The following is a 26,119-nucleotide window of genomic DNA, read 5'->3' as shown; positions in this document are numbered from 1 at the left end:
AATTGAAAGCGTGCTGCTAATGTCCAATCACCATGGATTGGATTGGAACGATCGCTTACGAGTTCTCAAAGACAACGATCCGAAGCAGTGTGTGCGGCGACCTAATGCGAGACATAGTATGACATAAAAGGATTAGATGTACATAAAAGGATTAGAAAAGAAGAAATGGTTGGAGGAAATTCTCGACGATGCCATCAGGAACCTCGACGTGATCGTCGAGACCATCGACGTCGACTACAAGGACATCAGACATCTCGCCACCTTGGACAACACTCGCGCCTTTCGCTGTAAACGCCATACGAAGAATTGCGCGATGGAGAACGTGTGTAAACTGTACGAATAGTGGTTGAAGCAGCAGATATATATAACTTATTTTATTAATTTTTATGTACGTGAAAAAAAGTAGATTTCCTAATTTTTCTCTTACATTACAGACACTTGAGAAACAATTCGCTTCGTTACAATTGGAGAAGCATTGGTGATGAAGCAATGGTGATTCCCGAGTCAAGTGCGAGGCGATATATAATTATAAATATTCTATTCTTATTTGGTTATAATAATCAAATCCATTGCGTGTAATCTTATACAATGCATATTTAAAAAAAATTCTAAGTCAAAATAATTATGATTAATAGTAAAAGTTAATCATCCTTTCCTAAATCTGCTCATGCAGAGTGTTATATAAAGTTTTTTTTTAGGAGATTTTAAAGAATATTATAAGAAATATTATTCTTAGCAAATTTTTAAAATTTATTATTAATCTTTGTGGGATATTATTCTTATATTTTATTTAAAAAAATTTAAATTTGAAAGAATATTTTTTCAATATACACTACAACTGATAATTATCTAGTCGACCTAACTATGAAAATGTGTAGTATGTAACTTGAACTTATCTGAAGTGTTAGACGTTTTGTTTATGTTTCAGTATAAGATTCATTGTTTTTGTGTTGTTCTTCTTTATCTCTTCCTGTTGTCATAATCGCAGGCGACGAGTTTTGACTAGTCGATTGAACGTTACATCGGAAAAAAAACATGTATTGAATCGTTAGAATATTTGAGTAATCGTCAATGTAAAGGAAAGAAATAAAAAATATTTCGTATATAATATTATATTTATTTATTATATTTATTCATGGTTATCTGACTACCATTTAAACAATTTGAATATATTTTGTAACGCGCAATTAGTACAGTGATATCCACACCGCATAGTATTATCAGCATTTAGAATGTTCAAAGAATCTACATCTTCGTAATCCGCATCCAGGTCTCGATATACATGCGCTTTTGCTCATCATTCCAGAAGCAAATTTCACAGCCATTTTCGTTTTTCGTGTTTCTTGACATATATGACCGTCGTCGTCGTCGTCTTCTTTCGTACTGTGCATAGCTTTCGTAATCAAATTCTTAGCTTTGTTATATTGTTCCGTCGCAGTCGTTCCATCGCAGTCTATGATGATGACGTATCACCCAGCGTGCGCGAGACTTGTCGGCACTTGCGAGGAAATACCATAGTATAGGGCTTGCGAAAATGTAGTGGGAGAGAACGATCCCTTCTTTGAGAGCAGCAAACTCTTTTACGACAAACTATCCTCCAACGAGGAATAGCTTGCGAGTTTACAAACGTTGGCACAGACATAATTGTTGTTAAGAAGAAGATTGCGGTGTATCGATTTCGATGTATCGTAAATTTTATTGTCTCTCTTACCAGCGTTGCAATTTATGTCATCTTGTGCATTACGTTGCACAGTGGATTATGTTCATGCGGTCATGTATGATGAAATAATAAGCGGTAGTATTTGGTATATTCTCTTTGAATTCAAATTCTAATCGCACATTTATAGTGGCGCTCTCGATGGATTCATTTTGCCGCGAAACAGTCAATGGTTGCACAACAAAAATTTTCAAAGATGTCATAATTATGTAACGATTCGGTATTTTATCTATTTGATAATAAGATGTACGAAAGCGCAAAAACATGTCATATAAGACATATCTATGTTTGTCAAAATCTCAGATTCAGATCATCGTACGGATAAAATTCTGAGTTTAGAGTTTCATGTTGATCAATTTACAATGATCGAAGCCAAATTTATGTTACTTTCATGTTATTTTTTTTATTAGTCTGCACAGCAAAGATGACGTATCGCGGCTTCTCGAGCTGAGTTGCAGTTTTGATAGCCCAGGAATGTTTTGTGTTCGGCAATAAAGAGTATTCATATAGATCCCATGAACGAAAACTCATACTCAGTCCGCTTTCCAAGATCCGCAGCATGAATAGTTTATTGACTTTGTTCAACATAACGTGAGGCATTCGTCATTGTACTTTGAATAATTCAAGTGTCGGTTCAATCGCAGGATCTCCTACAAGGCAATTGTTATCATTGCGCGCTCGTATCAAAATCAATTCGTGACGAGCGTCAATTACCACACTATTATAATCTTCGCAAAAGCCAAACAATATGTTGAGCGGTACACAAATTAAGGTATCCATCAGCTATCATTAGAGCATTATAGTCACTTAAGATAATCCAGCATTCACAGAGATACAAGATTGTCATTTGATAGCGTTGTATAGCCCTTTAGAAGACTGATCACTCTAACGTTTCTATTGCGATCAATCTCTACACCATTGAATTCATATCGAATTTCATCAAACATGAACGCGACGCAATTATTTCCCAATGCTACATCAGATCCATCAAGATCCTTTTTGTTCTTCATAAATCTTCCTTCAACGTAGAGAAAACTTTCAGACGGCAATGCGTACAAATCATGCTGTTGTATGGGTATTCTTATTTCATCGCTATGTCCAAATATTGTTTTAACATATTGTTGTAGCCAGACCTACAATTAATAATAAAAGTAGTCCGCATGAATCTCGGAAAAAGTCTTTCGAAAGACCGCAGAAACGCATCGCATGAGAATATTGCGAAAAGCCTATGATCAATCAATATCACGCAATCAATCGACGCAACCGATCGGAATGCTGATCGGACATCGATCAGTCTATATAATCAGTTACACAAGGAGAAGCCGAATTATAAGTCGTGCGGAATTAATATTATAAAAATCGCGCAAAATATTACGGAATCCCGTCGCGAAGTTGATGCGAGCCATATTATCAGCATCTCATGTGTCACACTCGGTCGTCGGCCAGAGTAACGCGAGACGCGCCGAGCCGCCCGACGACACGTAATCGTGTGTAAAATATAATATAATATAATATAATATAATATAATATAATCATTATAATATCAAGTATTTGTTCATTTGTTAAAATAAATAAATCAATTAAAGTAAAGAAAGTGTGTGTTAGTGATTTCAAGAGGACCCCTACATTCCTTTGATCCTGCTCGGAGTTTCAACTTCTTAGGCTTGGCGAACCCGACTATCCCGAATATTAACATCGTAGATTACCGGGGATTCAATCAACATTTTGGTGGCAGCGATGGTCAAAACTATCGCCTCAAGAACAACAAGTTGAGAGGATCATCGTTGATCAAACCAGTAGAATCGAAAGAGTAAGCCCCGATGCATTGCATTACGGGCAGAAGAAGGAAGAAAAATTTTTTGGCAAAACAAAATAAGATCTGCAATACAAGCTGCAGGCAGAAGAATCAAATTTCCTATAAGTCGAAGATACAAGACCTGTAGAAAACAGGCGGACGGAAAAGGCCCTGTCAAAAAATAAGCCTCCCACGAAATTGTGTCAGTGTAGAGTAAAGTCAGCAGAGTGCCGACTTACGACAACGAGTGTCCAGTGGCAGCGGAGCAACGATCAAAGAGTCTACGAGCACCAAGAACCAGCCAGCGCCGACCGTGTACACCGACATCAGGCAGCGAGGACGCTTCACCAACACGCACTATTACGCGTAGCCAACTGACACGCCAGCACAAACAGCAAGCGTATTCAATTTATCTTTTAATGTAAATCAAGAAAACCATATTTTGTAAAGCGAATGTCTGCAGCGAAGGACAGCCTAGCGACTTTGCCAAAATCGTGACCAACAAGATTATAGTTTGCTCGCATTAAACGACACCGACTCCCACATTGACACATACGTACAGGCACGCAAACACACACAAACAAATTTACGAGATGGAAGCATATTTAACTTTTTTAACATATACCAATCACTGATAAACAAAATGGCCCACTCACCCGTCGAACAACAGAACGAAATCGACAATGAAATCTTGCAACTATGGCATTCAGTCGACGGACCACAAGAAAGTCGAACAAATCGTCGCGTCACAATTGACGCACAGTCCGAAAACATTATACTTTGTGAACTGATGGATGAAATACGCGAACTTCGCGTACAAGTGAACGGATTAAGCCGGCAGATACAATTATCTATGGGCAAACGAACGAGAGTATCGGAAGATTTTCTGCTGCACCCGTTAGATTTAACTTATGGACGTTCGTATCAGGACATATAAAACCAACTGGGAAATGCATTGGCATTTCTAACATTGAAAGACGCGCGTAACATGATCCCAGAGATCGACGGCACGTCACGAGAACGCGTGTACGAATTTCTAAACGCAAGCACATACGCGATAAAAAATATACATCCTGCATCATCCTGCGGATGAACACTCTTTATTAGAAGCCATTTGTACCAAATCCTTTGTACCAAATTCAAAGGCAAGGCCATGATGGATTTCCGTACGCGAGATATAGTAAATTTCGAGCAATTAAAACGAGAATTGGAAAAGGAATATTTGAGCAAACGAAGCACCGCACATTTGCAACTCGAGTTTAACTCGCTCAAACAAAACGAGAGCGCGCAAGAATTCGGTAGAAGAACAGACAATATAGCCATGGAATTATACGAATTTATGGAAGAAGACAAAAGCCATACCGTCGAATAGCAACGCGCGATCTTAGAAAATATAAAAGAGTAGGCACTTCACAATTATCAGAATTACACGAAGAGATTAAATTGATTGTACGATCGCAGCGATACCAAATAATACAGGAAGCGATCGCAGGAACAACCGCGGAAGAAAAAACGCGAGGACCTAGCACTCGAACGCAAACCTATCGAAACCGGCCAATATTTAAAGCGCATTCACCAAGTCTGCATTGCGAGAAATGCGGAAAAATCGTCATTACGTGCGCGATTGCAGGACTAATCGTTTCACAAATAGATACATCCTGCCTAAGCCGGAAGGACAACCACGAATAAACACAATTGAAAAACAGTGTAACTATTGTAAAAAGATAGGACATTTGCGTCAAGAATGTTGGACACTGAACGGAAAACCTGAAAACAGTAGAAAAAATTCAGAAAAAATTTTTTCGAATTCGCGAAGAGAAAATCCCGCGAAGAACTTTAAAAATAAAAAGAACGAAACCGGCGAAAGTAAACCGACCGCCCGCGTCCCGCATCAGAGTATCGTGTGACACACGTCAAGGGGACATCACTCGTCAACAGTGGATTAAGCGCGATCACATTACCGATTGCAGAAGCCAAAGATAGAAAAATAAATTTCTTGTTTGATACGGGTGCATCAGCAACAATAATAAAATTAAAACATTTATACCACGTCCTAATCTACGAGGAAAAAACTAAGCTAATAGGCATAACAGGACATGAGATAATAATATTAGGTAAAACATATGTTACGGTTCAACTGTCGCGAAAAAAGATACGACACCCCGTATACATAATGCGAGATAATGTGCTAATGGAATACAACGCAATCCTAGGAGCAGATTTTATTTGGCAATATATAATTGCGTTCAATCCAAAAACAAATTCGATGCATTTTAGAAATACGAATTTCAAACTTTACCTATACAGGCGCGTAACCTTAGGGCCGCGCAGTGAAACAATCGTGCAAGTCACAACTAATCCAAACATAATCGGATTGACGAAACCAGAGGAAATGCCTGGAATTTTTATTGAATGTTGCCTAGTCGAACCGCGAAATTACACATGTCCAATTAGTATACTAAATATTATTGAAGAAGAAAAAATCGTTCAGGTACCGCAAATAATATTAGAAGAGATAGATATATAAGAAAAGATAACACAAGAATCTGTGAACGCAATACAAACAAGAAGTAAAAATATAAAATTAATCTCTCGAGAAGAGCAAATAAACAATTCCTTACACACAGAACATTTAAATACAGAAGAACGAAAATCGGTACTAGAATTATGTATCATATCATGAGTATAATGAGAAGTGTTTCATCTAGAAGGAGATACATTAACGTGCACAACAAAAATTAAGCACGAAGTAACGGTATGAACAGATTCGTCACTAGTAAACGTTTACCTTACAGTTTACCTGAAAAGCATAAAGACGAGGTAAACAAACAAATTCAAGAAATGCTAATGCAGGAAATTATAAGACCGAGCGTCAGCCAATGGAACGCACCACTATTAGTCGTGCCGAAAAAGACAGACGCTTCAGAAAAAACAAAATTATGAATTGTAGTAGATTTCAGAAAATTAAATGATTTCACAGTCGAAGATTCATTTCCGTTGCCCAACATAACGGATATACTAGACCAGCTGGGCGACGCGAAATATTTCACGACATTAGATCTCGCCTCAGGTTACCACTAGATACCAATGGCGGAGCAAGATAAAAATAAAACTGCATTCTCTACGCCATACGGTCATTACGAATTTAATAGAATGCCATTTCATTTAAAAAACGCACCTGCAACCTTCCAACGACTAATGAATTCAATTTAACGGGTTTGCAAGGACTTAAATGTCTAGTATATCTCGATGACATTTTAATATACGGTCCTAGCCTTACAGAACACAACAAAGGATTAAAATTAATTCTTCAAAGATTACGAGAGAACAATCTAAAGCTCCAATCAGATAAATGTGAATGTGAATTCTTACGAAAAGAAGTAGTCTATTTAGGACATATAATTACTGAAAATGAAATTTTGCCAGATCCATTAAAATTGCACGCCATAAAAAACTTTCCTATGCCTAAAAAGGTAAAAGACGTGCACTCATTCATTGGATTCAGTCGGATACTATAGAAAATTTATCGAAGATTTCTCACGAATTGCAAAATCATTAACAAAACTCACAAAAAAGGGAGAGAAATTCGAATGGATCGAAACACAGCAAAATGCATTTGACACGCTAAAAAATAAATTAACGACGGCACCGATATTGAAATATTCCGATTTCACGAGAGAATTCCTCCTCCACGGATGCATCGGACTATGCAATAGGAGCAGTCTTATTGCAAGGCGAGGTAGGTCAAGACCGACCCGTCGCGTATGCCAGCCGTGTATTATCACGAGCGGAACAGAATTATAATATGACTGAAAAAGAATTACTCGCACTGTATGGGCAGTGAAACATTTCAGACCTTATTTATACGGGACAAAATTCAAAATAATTACTGACCATAAACCGTTAATATGATTATTCAACGTAACAGATTCCGGGTCACGTTTAATCAGATGAAGATTAAAATTGGAAGAATACGATTACGAAATAATACACAAAGCTGGGAAAGCCAACGCTAACGCTGACGCATTAAACCGTAACGTGGCGGCAATAACAGAAGAATAACAAATTGATAACGCGTCAGAAAAGCAATACGAAGAAGAAAATAAAAAACAAATATTATACGAGTACCATGACGCACCTGTAGGAGGACATCAGGGTGTTGAACGGATAATAAATAGAATACGATTACACCACAACTGGCCAGGATTAAAACGAGATGTAAAACAATACATCTCAAAATGCGAATATTGCCAGAAGAATAAATTGCGACGACGCGTTAAAGCATCGTTAATGTTAACAGATACGCCAACAAAACCATTTGAAAAATGCGCATTAGATATCGTAGAACATTGCCTATAACAACGATGGGAAACAAATATATATTGATATTTCAGGACAGCTTAACAAAATTTAGCAGAGGAATACCGATATAAAACCAGGAAGCGACCGCCGGCTGGAAAACCCTTCAACGGATCATCCTCCACCTCCACATCAGCCAAAACGGCCTCAGGCAGACAAACAAGTAGCTCGTAGAGTTCCACGGACTAAGGCAACTCTACAATTCTGCCGGGAATATCGTTGGTAATAAACCAAATATAGTCCTCGCCGACGTGGAACATACCATCGCTATAGAAACGATTCACAATGGATAGCCACTTGCGCACGCGACGAAAATGCACTTGAGCGGCAGGATTATCCATAAATTCGTTGACGTCACCAAGTCGTCGTTTATTTCGACATCAAAGCCTTCGTCATCGGACGACGCTTCCGCCGCGGCACTATCGTCGAACACCGGCGGCGACGCGTCGCGCTTAAAATTTTCTTGAGAACTCATTTCGATGAAAACGTCTCGACAACTGACGAGATGCAGGTAGTAGACTCATCGCAAAAAAGATGAAATATTAGAAGAGTTCACACGGAATATCTAACACCGATATAATAAAAAAGACACCAGGAGAAATGATAAACGTTATAAAAAGCAAACTCAACAGGTCCAAAGGAGAATCCTTTTGACTAAGATAGCGAAATAAGAATAAAGTAATATTACGTCAGGGAATATGATAAAAAAGAAATGCCGATTTCGAATACAGCAAACTCTTCATGGAAAATAAGAAATTTTATTTTAACATTGCAGAATAAAGATATGGATAACGGAGTTATGGAAGAAGAAAAAAAATTACCATTTGGAGTAGAGAACTTCAAACACCACCCCGGAATATATTTCGAGGAAATAAGAAAACTGAACGTAATCGATTCATTCTGGAAAATAGTTATAAAAATAGATATCTCACCAATCGAAAAACGAGCAGGGCAAATAGAAAAATACATTCTTAAAACACAAAACGTATGCACTATGTTACAACTTACAAACAACTTACAAAGGGTCATGTCACAACTATAATAATATAATTGAAAATAACTATCAGCTATTAAAACATTTAACGAAAAGAATAAACTCTCTGTATAAGACACAAAATACGAAAACGAGGACTGATAGATTGAATAGGAACTGTTGCCAAGACATTATTTGGAACAATGGACAATGATGACAGAAAATTAATCAACGAACAATTAAATATTTTACATAACAAACAGCAAACGACAGAGCACATAATAAAAAATCAAATCAAAATTATAAACGCGACGATAGCGCATATAAACAATCACGAAAAAATAATTCAAAATAACAAAAACGTTTTAGCTGATGCAATCAAAAAATTATATTTCCCATTTAAAATAAGGGAAGAGGATTGGATTACGATAGAAAAAGTAACAACGATGAGCGCGCATTGCGACAAAACAGAATAATATATAATCTTTGTGTGGTTGCTTTTTTAAGGTTTTCCATTATCTCCTCTAATGGTATTAATCGCGGGTGTAGTATTCCACTTTTTATCGCAGTTAGATATTCTAGTGTGTCTTCCGCGTATTGTGTTAATTCGTCAAGTATTGCGTTGGTAATTATAAAATATTCTTTTATGTTTTCGCTACTTATTTCTGCTGTTATTGTCTTTTCTAATTTTGTTTATACAATCTTACATTTCCCGCTAATTTCACTTCCGACATACGAAATACTAAACATAATACCGCTACCGGTACCACACAAGCAAAACATGTTCACATTAATAGAAATAAACAACCCACTGATAGCCTTAGATACTGACAAACACACGTAAAACTGACTCACGAAAAGTTAAGACAATGTAAGGAAATAAATGCAAACTGTTTGTGCGAACAAATTTTCCCAATTAGCAATGTTAAGACCGACCCACTATGTGAAATAGGTATATATGTAGAAACTGATAACCGTTATAAAAATTGTAAAATTAAATACACATCAATAAAAAATAGCATATAGATAGCCTTAAGTAATTCACATTCTTGGTTATACTCTACACCAACGAAACAAACTATTACAATCTCATGTAAAAATAATAAAGAAATGCGAAAAACTATTACAAATATGGGAAAAATAACATTATCAAATAATTGTAAGATAGTTACAACGGACGCGATAATAAAATCAAAAATTACCAATCCAATTGGTTTTCTATACCAAACATTTTTCTATACCAAATGGAATGGAAAAGAAATAAAAACTTATCTACCAGATTATAATATTACCGTACTGAAACTCTTAAAACGAACAAAACAGAAAAAATTAAATTAAAAGTAGTACAAGACCCAACAGACTTGATAGAATTAACAAAGAAATTAAACAAAATGAATAATGAAATAAACACTAACGAGATATCACTCTTTTTACAAAAACACTTTATATCCTATATCAATAAGCAGCATTAATAATAACCATCGCCATCATAACAATAATAATTGTAATAAAAAATTGTAATAAAAAAACAACAGAACACTACTAAAAAAATAGTAGAATTAAATAGGAATAGTGAACTACGTACTATAGATCGCGTTGTTAGAAGAAGCGAGAGTACGCGATTCTAAACAAACGATTGTAAAAAAAAATGTCGGGATGAAATTTTTGTAAAAGCGAAAACTTCGTACCTCCGTTTTTTTTTATTAACGGGGGGGAGGGATGTTGTAGCCAGACCTACAACTAATAATAAAAGTAGTCCGCATAGCAACAAAAGTAGTCCGCATGAATCTTGGAAAAAGTCTTTCGAAAGACGACACGAATGTGTGATCACCGAAATTGCGATCAGTTTTTCGAAAGACCGCAGAAACGCATCACGCGAGAATATTGCGAAAAGTCTATCAGCAAATTCCTAAATTTGATGATTGAACCGAGCGTGATATTGATCAATCAATATCACGCAATCAATCGACGCAACCGATCGGAATGCAGATCGAACATCGATCAGTCTATATAATCGGTTACACAAGGCGGTATGGAAGAGAGTCGAAATTATAAGTCATGCGGAATCATTATTATAAAAGTCGCGCAAGATATTAGGGAAACCCGTCGCGAAATTCACGCGTATTATCAGCAACTCAGGTGTCAACACTCGGTCGTCGGCCACCAGAGTAACGTGATACGCGCCGAGCTGCCCGACGACGCGTAATCGTGTGTAAAATATAATCGTTATAATCGCACACCCTCCCTTCTTATTCGGGGGCTCGAGTCATGCTTGATGCAATCTTTCCTGCCACCTTGCAGGGGGACTCATCGTTCTCTCTTTGCCTGTATGAAAAAAATGCGACTCCGCTGCGCTTCACTCAGAGGGAATAATTGGTTTTTCCGGCTCTACTTTGCAACGAGAGAAACTGTGTAGCTTCGATGACGTTGGCGACTGAGAAGTGATGGGATCGAAGCAGCGCTTACAAACGTAAGCGGTGGAGCACTGGCGCAGGAGGATTATTTGTATTTGCCAATGGCGTTGGAGGGTGTCGTCGCTGCGGTCCGATCTGCATCCATCGAGTGAGAGACCAACATCGCTCTGGAGTACCGATCGTGGAGATTCGATAGAATATTGTAATATACATATATATCATTGTATTGTTGACGTGTTATTCTAAATACGTTATTTGCGATAAATATTATCACATGCCTCGGTAAACTAAATTAAAAATTATATAATTAATACATTTAAATATGTTTAACGAAAATTTAAATATAACAAAGAAAATAAAACAATAATATAAACAATAACAATGTATTAAAATATAAACTTACAATACAACCAACAATAACATTATGAATACATATATCACGTTTAACTTAGCACTTTAAAATTATATTTTTAAATCCAGAAGAATAGTCTTTTTTCTGCGAAGAAAACTTCCAACAATTTCAAAATAAATCTGCTAATATTAATCTGCTCAAAATAAAAGAAAAACAATAACTAAGCAAGAGTATAATCAAATTGTCTCTTGTCTAGAACAGTCAGACACATTTGCAATCTTATAATTTAACGTTTGTAATGGATAATCAAAGGAAAAAAACCTTAAGTTCAAGTTCGGATAGTTCTTCATGGGAAAAGAAGTGATTCATAATGAAGCATGATAATCAAGCGCAATGTTTGATCTGTGGAATTATGAATTCAAAGAAATATAACGTCGGAAGACATTATAACATAAAACATGGAGCCACTTATGACAAGATAGAAGGATCGGAGCGAATTCAACTTTTGCACGATGTAAAATCAGTTGTTTCCAACAATAAAGTAATTTTCATAATATATATACTATTATAATATAAAATATGCGTTTTTTACTGTAATTAGTTTTAATTTAATTCATTATATTTAATTATACCCGGTAAAAAATTTTTCGTATAAGAATATATATGCATATAAACATGTGTAAATATGTATAAATATATATAAATATATATATATGTTTTTATAAAAAATTTTTTATCAGGTACATTACATTTAATAAAGATATTATTCTAATACAGGAAGAAGAATCGGAATTAAGTAAGCTTGCATTGTATGCCAGTTACAAAATTGCTCATCTTATTGCACGTGAATCACGTCCATTTAGCATTGGTCCATTTGTCAAACAATGTTTAGAACTTGCCGCAGAAACAATATATCCTAATGATATTAATAAATTTAAATCAATTAGTCTCTCTTCTCGAACTGTAGTACGTCGCATTGAAAAATTAGCTGAAGATCTCGAGCGACAATTGGTACTAAAAGCAAACAATTTTATTGCTTTTTCATTAGCTCTCGACGAGAGTACTGATATCGTTGAAACTGCACAATTGGCAATTTTTGGTGTGGATAGCAACCTCTCTATTATTGAGGAACTTTTAAATATAATACCTCTGAAAGGTACTATGACTGGAGAAGATATATTGTTTAACGTTGAAGAAGCAATAGAAAACATAAATCTATCTTGGGATAAATTAACTTCAGTTGCTACTGATGGTGCTGCAGCAATGATTGGACACAATATGGGTTTCGTAGGAAATTTAAAGTCTAAACTAGCACAATCAAAACAAGAAATACATTCGATCCATTATATCATCTATCAAGAGTCATTATGTGCAAAATCTTTAAAGTATGACGAAGTAATGAAAATTGTAATCAAAGTTGTAAATTTTATTAGAACTACTGAATTGAATCATCGTCAATTTCGCAAATTTTTAGAGTCAGATTATACCGATATCTCCTATTTTTGCGAAACACGATGGCTTAATCGAGATAAAACTCTTTAGCGTTTCTTTCATTTACGCGAAGAAATAATTATATTTTTAGAAATGAAAGATAAGTCTGTGCCTGAACTATCACAGCCTTCCTGGATTGCCAATCTCGCCTTTCTTGCGAATATCACTAATCTTTTAAATACATTAAATTACTCTCTACAAGGCAAAGATAAATTAATTATTCATATGTTTGATCAAATTAGATCTTTTAAAATGAAACTTAATTTATGGATCAATCAATTTCAATTTCGACAGTTGTTTTCATATTTTTCAAATTTATTATCTGTTGCGATGCACATTCAAGATAAGCAATATGAAGAATATGTATAAATTCACTTCAATTATTACATAATGAATTTGATTGTCGGTAGATTGTCGGTTTTTAGAGAAATGCATTTTCTTCATTTGTTTTAGAAGAAGACTTACTTATTCTTACACCTTTACTGTTGATATTAATATTGTTCCCGCAGATATACAATTAGAATTAATAGATTTAAAATGTGACACTGCTCTTAAAAATCGTTTTGATACAATTAATGACATCGTACAATTTTATTCATATCTCAAGAACGTTTTCCTCGACTACATGCTCGTGCTGCAAAAATAATGAGTATGTTCGGTTCTACATATTCATGTGAACAATTATTTTCTATTATGAAATTAAATAAATCGCGATTACGCGAACAGTTAATAAATTCACATTTAAATGCAATAATTCATTTAAATTGTGCTAAAATGATAACACCTGATATATCGTATATAATATATCGTATATAATATCGGAAAACTGAATATGAATCAAATATTAATTAAATGTTATACGAGTTGCTTAATATTATTGTAAGAATAATTTATTTAAAATATAGATAGTTACTAATTTATGCTAATTCTGGGTCTGAATTTGTGCAACACAATATTTTTTTACTCCTGGAATGGCACGTTCAACGAACATTCCTGCTATCCCCTCTCCTCACTTTATTGCGTCTAGCCGCCTAACGCTAGCCCCAGCACGCTCGACTGTTGCCCGTGGGCATTAAGCGCCCGCGAGCAGTGCTCACTTGCCGACCCCTGGTCTAATGAGTCTTGCAATCTGTCCTGTGCTCCAGGAGGATTATTTGTATATTTGCCAATGGCGTTGGAGGGTGTCGCCGCTGAGTGAGAGACCAACATCGCTCTGGAGTACCAGTCGTGAGGATCCGAGAGAATACATGTATATATGTATATTGTAATATGTATATCATTGTGTTGTGACGTGTTATTCTAAACACGTTATTTGCGATAAATATCATCACATGCCTCAGTAATCGAAAGGATAAGATGCCTGCCTGATAAGCAGGAGATCCAGGTTCGATTCCTGGCTGAGGTGGTATTTTTTCGCAAAATAATTACGAGTTTTCACGACTGGTTCGTGGTCGGGCCCCGCCGTGACGCATAGCCTCTCTTCTTCTTTATCTATCAATGTTCTTATTGCTAGAGATCCTGTATCAACATCGAGATTTCTTGATAATAAGTTTCGGGCAATGCTTGATTTTATTTGTTCCAAAGATCATCCAATCGGAGAAGTAATACATTACTTTTGATGACGAGAATATCAAGATAGAAGTATTTAACATTTTTATTTATTACTTTGGGTTAAAAATGTACTAATTATTGGTGAATTTTCTCCAAGAAGAAATGTTTACATTTATTTTACAACATATAACTTCTAAATAAAAATACTACCATTATTATACACATGAGTCAATACATATAAACAACACAAACATAACCATTATTGTCTTCGTTCTAAGAAAGTAGGATGTAAAGTTATTCGTATATGTCGTTTCGGTTTTCCGCGTCCTGTCACGAAAACATTTATTATGAGAGATTTCGTAAGTTCAATAGCAGGTAGGAAACAAAACATCAAAGTAGGCTTTATGACCTTCCTCGAACCGATACGAAATTGATATAAATGATTATAATTCCATCCTTCTTACTGTGTGAGAAGGAAACATGGATATATTATACAATTTATAGGGGAAAAAAATCATCTTTATTTATTTTTACTTATGTTACTAAGTATATGAGTAAGGCAGGAAAATGTGAATTATCTGATTCTATTCTTGATAGTAAAAATAATAAAAACAAATTGCTGACGAGCTATCTTTGGAATATTGTTTTGCGCTTCACGAATAATAGAGAATATGGAGCTCTTGGAGCTGCTGATACATTGCTGGGTATTCCATTATATGGGACTGATTCAAATACGATTATTAGATAATTAGATGTTAATCAGATACGATACAGAAAAGTCAAAAGCTATAAGAAAATTAAAATTCTTAATAAAGGTTCGACATATTTTAGTTATCTTTAATAGATAATCATTATCCAGATAGACCAGAAAAATTAGATGTCATCGATGTCATTATATGAATTTGCACAGTGATTTGACATTACGAAAATAAAATCACAAAATAAAAAAATTGATTTTTTAAAATGACTAATGGTCATTATCTTAAATGACGATAGCGCATATCTTATTAATCACTATAGATATGATGTCAAAACGCAGCCAGAAAATTATTTCTTTTCATTGCTCCTTATGTTTAAACCATGGCGGAAGAATTTAAAAATAGATATAATACTGTTATGACCGAGCGGTGTCCCACTCGACGCTACCCTCATACATTTCCAACCTGAAGATCGTTCCTTGCCGATACGGTCGTCAAGCGTTGTTTTGGGAGAGAGTCGTCGACGCGGCGCGCGAGTTTGAGCTGTGTCGCGGCGAATTCTTATTAAATTGTGAAAGCTCTTGTTTTTGCTCCCGTGCTAGTGCATAATAAAGTGTGTTTCTTTTCTAAATGTCTCTTCCTTTCCTTGCGTGAGTGTAATGCGAGTGAACCGCCGCGAGTGCGACAATACTTATGCGGAATCATTTCACAATGTAAAATTACATCTTATGAAAGCATTGCAGTATCACGAAAAATTAGTGGAGTTGCAAAAAGCATTTGAAAATGCGAAACAATTACTTCAAGAACATTTACATAATTTGGCAAAACAAAATGTGTCTCAAGATGATCCTGATAACCCAATAGGTGTTCAAAATGTTGAAGTTGGTGAAGCGAGATTTTAAAGATCTTGATAACAAACAGAAAATAGATATAGCTGAAATGATTTCTAAACTGAATGTAGATCAAAGAAGGATATTTGATAGAATCATTAATACCGTTAAGTCAGATAAATCATTACTACGATTATATATTAGTGGAGAAGGAGATACTAGCAAGAGTTTCCTGATTAAAACAATTAAGTGCTGGATAAAAAAGAAATAAAATCTTAACTAAAATCTTAACAAAGATACTGCCATAATAGCATTCACTGGTACAGCAGCATTTAATATAGATGGTTAGACAGTTCACAGATTATTGCAGTTACCTGTTGGACATGGTCATATTCCTAAATATAAATTATCTGATCACGTTTTAAAAATTATACGCGCCGATCTCAAAGATGTTATTCTTATAATAATTGATGAAGTATCAATGATATCGAATGATTTGATTTTAATGTATATACATTTACGACTATCTAAAATATTCGGTACTACTGACTGTGATGATGGTTAGTTTGATCAAAAGCATATCCTTTTATTTAGAAATTTGCTTCAATTACCTCCCGTACATGAAGATTCGGCTTTTATACATTTATCAGATGAAAAAATTTGTAAATATCTTGATTCTTTAAGTGCTACTAATCTATGGACAACTTTATTTGATTATGACGAATTGACGATCAATATGCGTCAAGGAGACGGATCTTATTTGAATTGAATGAGACATGAATATTTATATTATTACTCTCGAGAATTCGTGTTGGTTTATTAACAAAATTTGATTGTGAGATTCTCGAAAAAAGAAAAATATCTTTTAAGGGTGAATCTTTCGAAGAAAGAGTAAACGAATTGTGTGATTTTATTAATAATTTGTTAGCTTGATACCGTTTGTTTATTGCCTACTTGTCACATGTGTGACATTCTTAACACTGCAGTGTTAAATCGTATTGCTTCAAAAGAAATATTATTAATAGCTGAAGATACAATTGATTGTACTTCATATATGAAAAAAAGGATAACAAAGATATGACAAGTAATGATGATGATAATACTAGAACAGCTGGACTTTCAAAACAAATTATAATTAAAATTGGAGCGAAAGTTATGATAAGACGCAATTGATGCTAGTTGGGGTCTTGTAAATGGTACAATAGCTACAGTCATTTCAGTTGTGTATATATATATATATATATATATATATATATATATATATATATATATATATAAAACTACTGACTATATAGAAAAGCTAAAACTTTTTTTACCATCTGGTTTGGAATATTTTATTGAAAGAGTGAGTGTTAAGTTTCAAGTGAATAGAGCATATGTTATTAAAAAACAATTTCCATTATCCTTGAGTTATGGTATCACCATTCATAAAGGCCAGGGATTAAATTTGCAAAACACTATTATGGGTATAGATAACTCCATATTTAATTGCGGTCAGGTTTATGTTATTTTATCTCGAGTAACTTCTCTGAATGGATCGCATTTAATTAATTTTGACTCTTCATTCATATTTGCTAGTGAAGAAGCTATTATAGAATATAATCGGTTAAAACGAATACATAATCCAAAATCAGAAATGATTACTGTTTCGAAGGAGCGTTATCGTAAAGTTAAAAGATGTCCCATGGATATTATTAAAAACAATTACTTCTGTCCAAGAGTCAAGTCAAAAGACTACTTCAAAAGGTAATAATTGGATTATGTTTGGTTTTCAAAATATAGACAAGGTTTCATGTCATGCAAATGCAGTATTACAATATTTATTGCATTTACAAGTTATCAGAAAAAAGTTGTTAAATTATGATAAACTGGATGTATTAAATTTATTTGCATATCGATATAAACATGGAATGAACAATTTGGATATCTATGAAATACGGAAATCTTTAGGAATTTTTCGGTTGCTATAAAACAAGACGCTTTCGAATTTCTTACAGCTCTCTGTACAAAATATGATTATATACAAAATCTAGTAAATCATCAAGTTATTGCAACTTGTCGATGCAATTCATGTGATGATACAAAAGTTACTACTAAAAATAACACTCTTCTTTCCATTTTTATTAACAATATGAAAAACAAAAGTTTTAATCTTAATGATCTATTAAAAACTACATTTTCATCACACTGGCGTCAATCGTTTGACAAATCACGTGAACGTTATGAGAGAAATGACATGTTATTTAAAAATAAATTGGTTTTAACGAAAGATATACACTTATTATACATTTAATATCATTTTCTTTACAGAATGGTAAATTAGTAAAAATATGATAAATTAGTAAAAATATACCACACACATTTAGCTTGTATGCTGTACCAACAACTAAAACTAATAGTTGGACAAGCATATAAAGTAATAAATGCTATTTTTCATGGAATTTGTATCGAAAAGGATCATTATACGAATATGTGTAGAGAAGGAACATCTAGCACTTGGTTTGAAATTGATGATGCACAAGTTATAAAAAAGCAATGGCCTAAAGGTGCTAAAGAGAGCTATATATTATTTTTACAAAAAATGATTACTAAACATGTATATTAAGCAAAATATCATAATTATATTTAATAAAAATATATTGTTTATATAAAAAAATGTTAATTATTATATTATATTTGTTATATAAAAAGTGTCAAACATAGGCGCGCTTTTCAAACACAAAAAGATGCTTAACACTACAAAATACATGGTATTATTAAAAAATTACCTTTTTAAAAAAAGGTAAAAAAAGAGTGGCAAGTATAGGAGCACGCTTGAAAAAAAAAGAAACTGTTGTATCAAATTAAATAATATAATAGAATCTAACTGACAATATCTTTTATTTTAAAGAAATAGAACCTAAGTGTTATGTATCTCTGTATCTTCATTCAAAAATTTCTTTACCCTAATGTGGCAGTAGTTTCAATTCTTTAAAAAAAATTATGTTACGAAATTGCCATATCTAACTCAATTCTAGTTGTGATCAAATTAAAAAAATAAAATCTAAGTGCTAATATCTCTAAAATCGTTGTACTATTTAAATCTAAATGTTACATCATAATCTTATTACATTCAAATGATATCTAATACTCAACCCTAATATATATATCATTTATATAAATATAATTTATATAATATAAAAGATTTGATATAAAAAAATGGCGCCAAGTTATAGTCCCATTACCTCGAAAGTTAAACTTTTATTTAGGTATTCAAGATCATAAAAAAGTAGAAACAAAATCTAAATATATATCTTTGCACTTAAGAATTTTCCTATTTAAACCTAAGTGTTATATCACAATCTTATTAAATTCAAATATTATTTTATCTAATACTGAACCTTAATATGTATATCATCTATATAAAAGATTTGATATCAAAAAAGTGGCGCCAAGTAATAGTCCCATTATCTCAAAAGTTAAATATATTAATTTCTTTTTAAAAAATAACGATATCATAAAATTGTATTTAACCTAATTTAACTCAAATGATATGTATCTAACATAAATAATAGTAGTCTAACATAAGTGGTAGCTTTCATTCTATCTCAATATATTATATGTATACATAATATTCCGGTATATCCTACTATAAAAAATTTTTTAATACATGTATATTTGAATCGAATGGAAAATTTAATTACAAAGAATTAAAGAGTTAATAGTACAAAATGATAAAAATTTAATTTAATATTAATATTATGTGTTCGGAATTGCCATAAGTAAATCGCGCCTGAATGCGCGACGCGAAACACGCGAAGTGCGTGTGACGACCCGCGGCGATCGATTATCCTAAATCATTCGAACGATGGCGCCAGGTAGCTCGTCAATCCTACCACGCGGAAATAATTATGCTTATCAGCTACCCTTTAAGGGCGGCGTTGTTTCGTAATCGACGGAATGTATGTGTACGCTATCGATTGACCGAAAATCATGATTCGTTGTGTCGATCGCTGATAGGACGAAATCGATCAGATGATCCCGCAAGCTTTTTGAAAAGCTCTCGTTATCGAAATTCTCCGCCGAGTCGATCATAATCCTTGCTCCTGGAAAGTATACCATGCTCATGTCGTCAAATTAGTGCTTTTGTCGTTCTCTATCGCTTTTGTCGTATTTGTAAGTTCAGCTCGTGTCGTAATTTAGTCTTGTCATTTCACTCGTCTCGTAATAACGTTACGTTTTAATCATTGCGAGAGACTTTTCAGCGAAGCATTTTGAATCGTGGCGAATTTTTAATTCACATTCTCTCTCGTCACATCGAGATTCTAGTGCCTCGACAAGAACTCGACAAGAATATTTAGTGCTCGCATTCTCAAAATGCGAATTCTCAATGACAAGTGCGCGTATCTCAGCTTAACGAAGCAGCATGTCATCATTCATTAAGTCAATTAAGGTGCAAGAGTTTGCTACCATTTTCTCAGCACGCTACGGACATTTTCCAATCACGTGATTACGCAATTCGTACGAACTATTCAAACCAGTGAGTGCAATCTACCTAGCGAATATCTATTTTATCTTCTCAACGTGTACACTACCATCAGATATATTTTGTACATTTTACTTTAAAAACTGACTTATTAAATTAGTGTGATCTATCTCAAGAATCGTCATTCTATACATAATCCATCGGATCCTCAATCGTTGAAGGTCGTTCCAGCGAACGGCATCTCAATTCCACACAATATGTATTATTACTTTAAATTGTTTTATTTTTTTTATTTAGTGCTAAGTTTTTTTACATAAAAACTTTTTCATTTAAATTAAATTTTTTTTCATTTTGTACTATTATCTCTTTAATTCTTTGTAATTAAATTTTTCATTCGATTCAAATATACATATGTATTTAAAAATTCTTTACAGAAGGAATATGCCAGAATATTATGTATACACATATTGAGATAGAATGAAAGCTACTACCACTTATCTTAGATACATATCATTTGAGTTAAATTAGATCAAACGCAATTTTATGATATCATAACAATTGTACATTTAACTTTCGAACTAATGGGACTATACTACTTGGCGTCACTTTTTTTATATCAAATCTTTTATACATGATGTCCCAGAACTAGGGAATAAGTCGCAGTGGGAGTGTAGAAGAAATCAAGGGAAACAAAAAAGTCTAATATCATTTTGTAATATTCGCTCTAATTTTCGAGTTATAAAATAAAATATCCGAACTAATGAGTGGTGACACCGCGCTATAGTACGACCTACTGTTCCTAGCTTACGGGCGCGCGACGCGCGATGAGAGAGAGGCAGCGTGTCGCCGCCTGAACAGCGGACGGCCTTACCTCCCTCCCTCCCTCCCTCCCATTCTCTCACCGCGTGCCGCGCGCCCGTAAGCTAGAAGCAGTAGGCCGTACTATAGCGCGGTGTCACCACTCATTGGTTCGGATATTTTATTTTATAACTCGAAAATTAGAGCGAATATCACAAAATGATATTAGACTTTTTTGTTCTCCTTGATTTCTTCTACACTCCTACTGCGACTCGTTCCCCAGTTCTGGGACACCTTGTAGATTATATATATATATATTAGGGTTCAGTATTAGATAAAATAATATTTGAATTTAATAAGATTATGATATAACACTTGGATTTAAATAGAAAAACTTTTACCTGCTAAGATATGTATTTAGATTTTATTTCTATTTTTTTATGATTTTGAATATTTAAATAAAAGTTTAACTTTCGAGGTAATGGGACTATAATTTGGTGCCATTTTTTTTTATATCAAATCTTTTATATAAATTATATATATATATATATATATTAGAGTTAAGTATTAGATACCATTTGAATTTAATAAGATTGTGATGTAACACTTAGGTTTAAATAGTACAAAGATCACAGAGATACTAACACTTAGATTTTATTTTTTTATAAAAATGGGATATAATAGAGCACAACGCAGTACTAAGAGCGCGTAAAATTTAATAATAATCAATGTAACATAATCAAAGTAACATAAAGCGGACGTTTCGGCTGATCTTTCAACTTTCCTCAGCACAAGAGATAAAAAATACAAACAAATCTACTTAGACGATGAACGAATCGCAAATTCATAGTCAATGTAGCAGCAAACATCGAAATTCATAACGCCGGTCGTCTATCAAAATACGATGCATAGACTCTTCAAGAACAATTACAGTAGTTAGGATAACCAACTGCTCGATTACGTGGTCAAAAATTGAGAAATCCCAGATTGTACAGAGCATGATGTTATGATACATTTATACTAATGCCTGTAAATAACCGGCGTGGTTCATATATGAGACGATGTGAGAGAATGCGCAGATATATAAAAAATTAAAAAAAATAACACACATAAATTTTAAGCCGACGACGCGAATAGAAAATTCACACTCGGGCGCAACGGGACTTAGGCGATCACTAACAGATAAATGAAGCGGTCGCAATGCCGTGACACAAGTAACTGTTGTCAACTGAGATAGCAAGATTCGAACGCAAACAATTTTGGAAAAGTTGACAAAAACGGTCGAAAGATAATAATATACATATAAGAAACACGACACGAGTATATGTAGCGGATAGGCAATGGCCGAAAAGTAATAATAATATACTTATGGAAATAGATTAATATACATAATAAAAATGATAAAAATGAAAGCAATCGAGAACAAAATTTGGTTATGAGTGCATTGTTGCAAATAAAATACATGTGTCCACAATAGAAAAGTAAAGGAGTAATAAATTAAAAAAATATATAAAGAGTGTGAAACGTAATGTAAAATACAAAACCGTAAGAAAATAAAAATAAAAATAAAATAACATTGAATCAAATTTTGGAGAGCTTTTCTATTGCAGTCACATATACTTCCGGGAGGCACTCAGTATCAGTATCAGTCTGCAAATTGATACTGTTCTTTTGTCTTTTGATGTGTAAAACTTCAGAAATTAGTCGTTTGTGTAAATGTGGCTCTCTAAAATCTCAACATTCTCCCAATTGAAGTCGTAGTTGTATGCTAGCCTGTGATCAGTGATCACAGAATGGTTATTCGTATTCCTCCGAATATGGGTCTTGTGTACAGAGATCCTAGTATGTAATTGTCTTTTAGTCTGTCCTACGTATGACGCATCACAATTATCGCAATTGATTTTATAGATAACAATAATGTGAGTAGATGGAGCACGAGAATCTTTGTGAACTTTAATAAAATTATTAAATTTATTGAGACGATATGCTAGTTTGATATTTAAATCTTTAGTAATGTTCTTAAATTGTCCCGAAATTGCAGGAGCGTACGGTATGATAAAGAACGAAACTCTCTCCAATCCTTCAAAATGCTCAGTGTTGTTAGAATTGGAATTGATCTTATGGAAAAGAAACTTAAGGCGTTCGTGTAGGACCTGAAATCTAGTGGATAGCCATTGTTCAGTAAAATCTCAATCACAAAATTTAAGTTTTTCCGGGAAAGTCGGGTGTGATAATAAAATAACTCTATCAATTAAGCCAATGACTGTGCCTCTTTTTTGGCATAGAGGATGGTTAGAGAAGAAATGTAAATATCTTCCCGAGAATCTCCCGTTGGTTTATGGTACCAGTCAAAAGTCAACTGATTATCGGCTAAGATTATGGTAATGTCTAGGAAATTGAGCCTATGTCTCACACCGATTTCCATTGTGAATTGTAAACGAGGGTGGAAGGAATTAAAAATGTTCAGAATATGGGCATGCCAAATGTCTGTTGATAAAACACTCCGTTGAAGGTGAAATAAATAGAGTTTAATATGAATCTGACTGCCGTGATAAATTCGAATTTGGAAATGGAACTATGGAATTATCAGCAATGTAATCCCATCTAGCAGAGATACTTTCAATGGCCAATGCAATTGGCACATTGGTAAACAGCGAAATGACATCTAAGGAAACCAAAGAGGAGTCGATGTGTACGTCAGAAAGTCTTTTGATCAATTCGAAACTATTATTGATGCTATGTGCAACAAGTGTAAGCTCTCGGTAAAATCTCATCGCTAACAGTAAACGTCTGTAGGTAGAGGCTGAAATGAACTCGGAATCCTTTCATCTCTTTAATAAATCTCGCAAAAAGTGAGCTTTTTTATTGGATCTTTTTTAACGACAGAATAAGTGTTATTATCATTTAGAAATTCTTAAATTTTTCTGAAGTACACATCTTTCCAAAGCTACAGTAATGTTTTCCTTATTCGCACGGGTGACAATGAGATTGTTGTTATGTTGTAGGAAATCTCTAGTAGTAGAAACGAAATCTTTTAAGTGTGTGTTAACTTCACATTTAGGGATCGAATAATTAGATATAGATAGACTGTTAACAGTTTCTAATGGCCATTTGTGATATTATAGGGAGTTTGGTAAGGTTGCTCGATGTTTTTTATGAATTCTGTGGTCAGTTTTTCCCTATTATTGGATAGGAAGACTAAAATTGTCACCCAATTGTAAGAGACTCTGTACGTCAGTGGGTACAGGAGTGGAGGACAGGTTGACAAACTATTTTTTATTAATGTATAACAATGGATGCTGTTCATTCTGCTTGAACGTGTGTGGATTGATCACGATCTCCAAGTCAAGATTCTGTGCATTTGTTGGAAAAATTAGTGGTTTAAAATAAAAACGACATCTTCCAGCAAAGGGGTGTGAGTGAGTGGAATGACTGTAGAAGTAATGGATCGCCATTCTTTTTGTGTCATTCTTTTTAACTCTATGTTTCGTCAATAGATTATCAAATTTCTTGTTTAGCTTGTCATGTTGATGGTAAAAAAAGGAAAGCAGTGGTCCTCGTTGTCTAGTGAAAAAGAAATTGCGGATAGATAGAGGGATGTAGTGATATAAACGCCGAGAAAGATTATAAATCTGAGTGTTTGTAGCTCTAATGTATGAATATGTATCGGAGAGCTCAATCTGCAGCAATCTCCTATTAAAAAGAAGTCTACAATGTTTAAAGTCATTGATAGATTTACGACTGAAAAGGTTAGCATTAAACAGGACGTTGGACAAAGAGAGACGGTATGATGTTATATTTAATACATTTGCGTAAAAATTCCGTTCTCAATCTACTCTTAATAATGGCTTTGTTAAACTTAATCCATAATTTAAATAATCGCACAATATTTTGTTCAAAAACGAAATTAATGTATTGGAAAAAGGAATGAAAACGCATTTTTTCAGCTTACGTGAAACAAATTGAATATGAGATAAGATTCCCGATAAAAGAATATAAGAATGAGGTTACATTGATTATTATTAAATTTTACGCGCTCTTAGTACTGCGCTGTGCTCTCATTGCCATTATACTCCATTCTTATATTCTTTTATTGGGAACCTTATCTTATATTCAATTAATTTTTTTAATTTGAGCATAACTAAAATTGAGTTAAATATGGCAATTTCGTAACATAATTTTTTTTTAAGAATTAAAACTACTACTACATTAGAATAAAGAGATTCTTTAGTGAAGATACAGAGATATTTACACTTAGATTCTATTTCTTTAAAATAAAATATATTGTCAGTTAAATTCTATTTTTTAACTTGGTACAACAGTTTCTTTTTTTTTTCAAGCGCGCTCCTATATTTGACACCCTTTTTTTAAAAAGATAATTTTAAATAATTACCCCGTAATTCTTCACTCTTGGCAAAATTACACTAACTCTTTCTCAAGTTTTAGTAAATTTTCATATAGTATCAGATGATTTTCCAATACCACAAGCCGGAATATTGAGCAATGATTTTTTTCAAACAAACCTCCTTTAAGATAGACTGCGCGAATGAATATCTAAATATGTCGGGGATTAACGTTCCTTTCTTTTCGTCAGAAACTATTATAGCATCCCCGCACTCAGAATCATCGTTTTACATAAGGATTGCTAATCCAGAAGTAGAGATAAGATATTTACC

The 26,119-nt window shown here is 33.8% G+C and overlaps 1 protein-coding gene, 1 non-coding gene and 1 pseudogene across 2 annotated transcripts in view; all 3 read left to right on the top strand.

Moving 5' to 3' along the window:
• The window catches only part of LOC105433326 (uncharacterized), a 297,296-nt gene that overhangs the window by 20,420 nt on the left and 250,757 nt on the right, over positions 1–26,119 (top strand). The window lies entirely within an intron of this gene.
• LOC148934640 (uncharacterized) lies at positions 4,156–19,222 on the top strand (annotated as a pseudogene).
• On the top strand, positions 14,435–14,506 carry TRNAI-GAU (transfer RNA isoleucine (anticodon GAU)). Its single transcript has one exon. It is a non-coding gene; the product is annotated as a tRNA-Ile (tRNA).

Source organism: Pogonomyrmex barbatus, unplaced genomic scaffold (genome assembly GCF_055798465.1).
Source record: "Pogonomyrmex barbatus isolate J1 unplaced genomic scaffold, ASM5579846v1 scaffold9, whole genome shotgun sequence".
Lineage (NCBI taxonomy): Eukaryota > Metazoa > Arthropoda > Insecta > Hymenoptera > Formicidae > Pogonomyrmex > Pogonomyrmex barbatus.
This window is presented reverse-complemented; position numbering and strand designations above follow the sequence as displayed.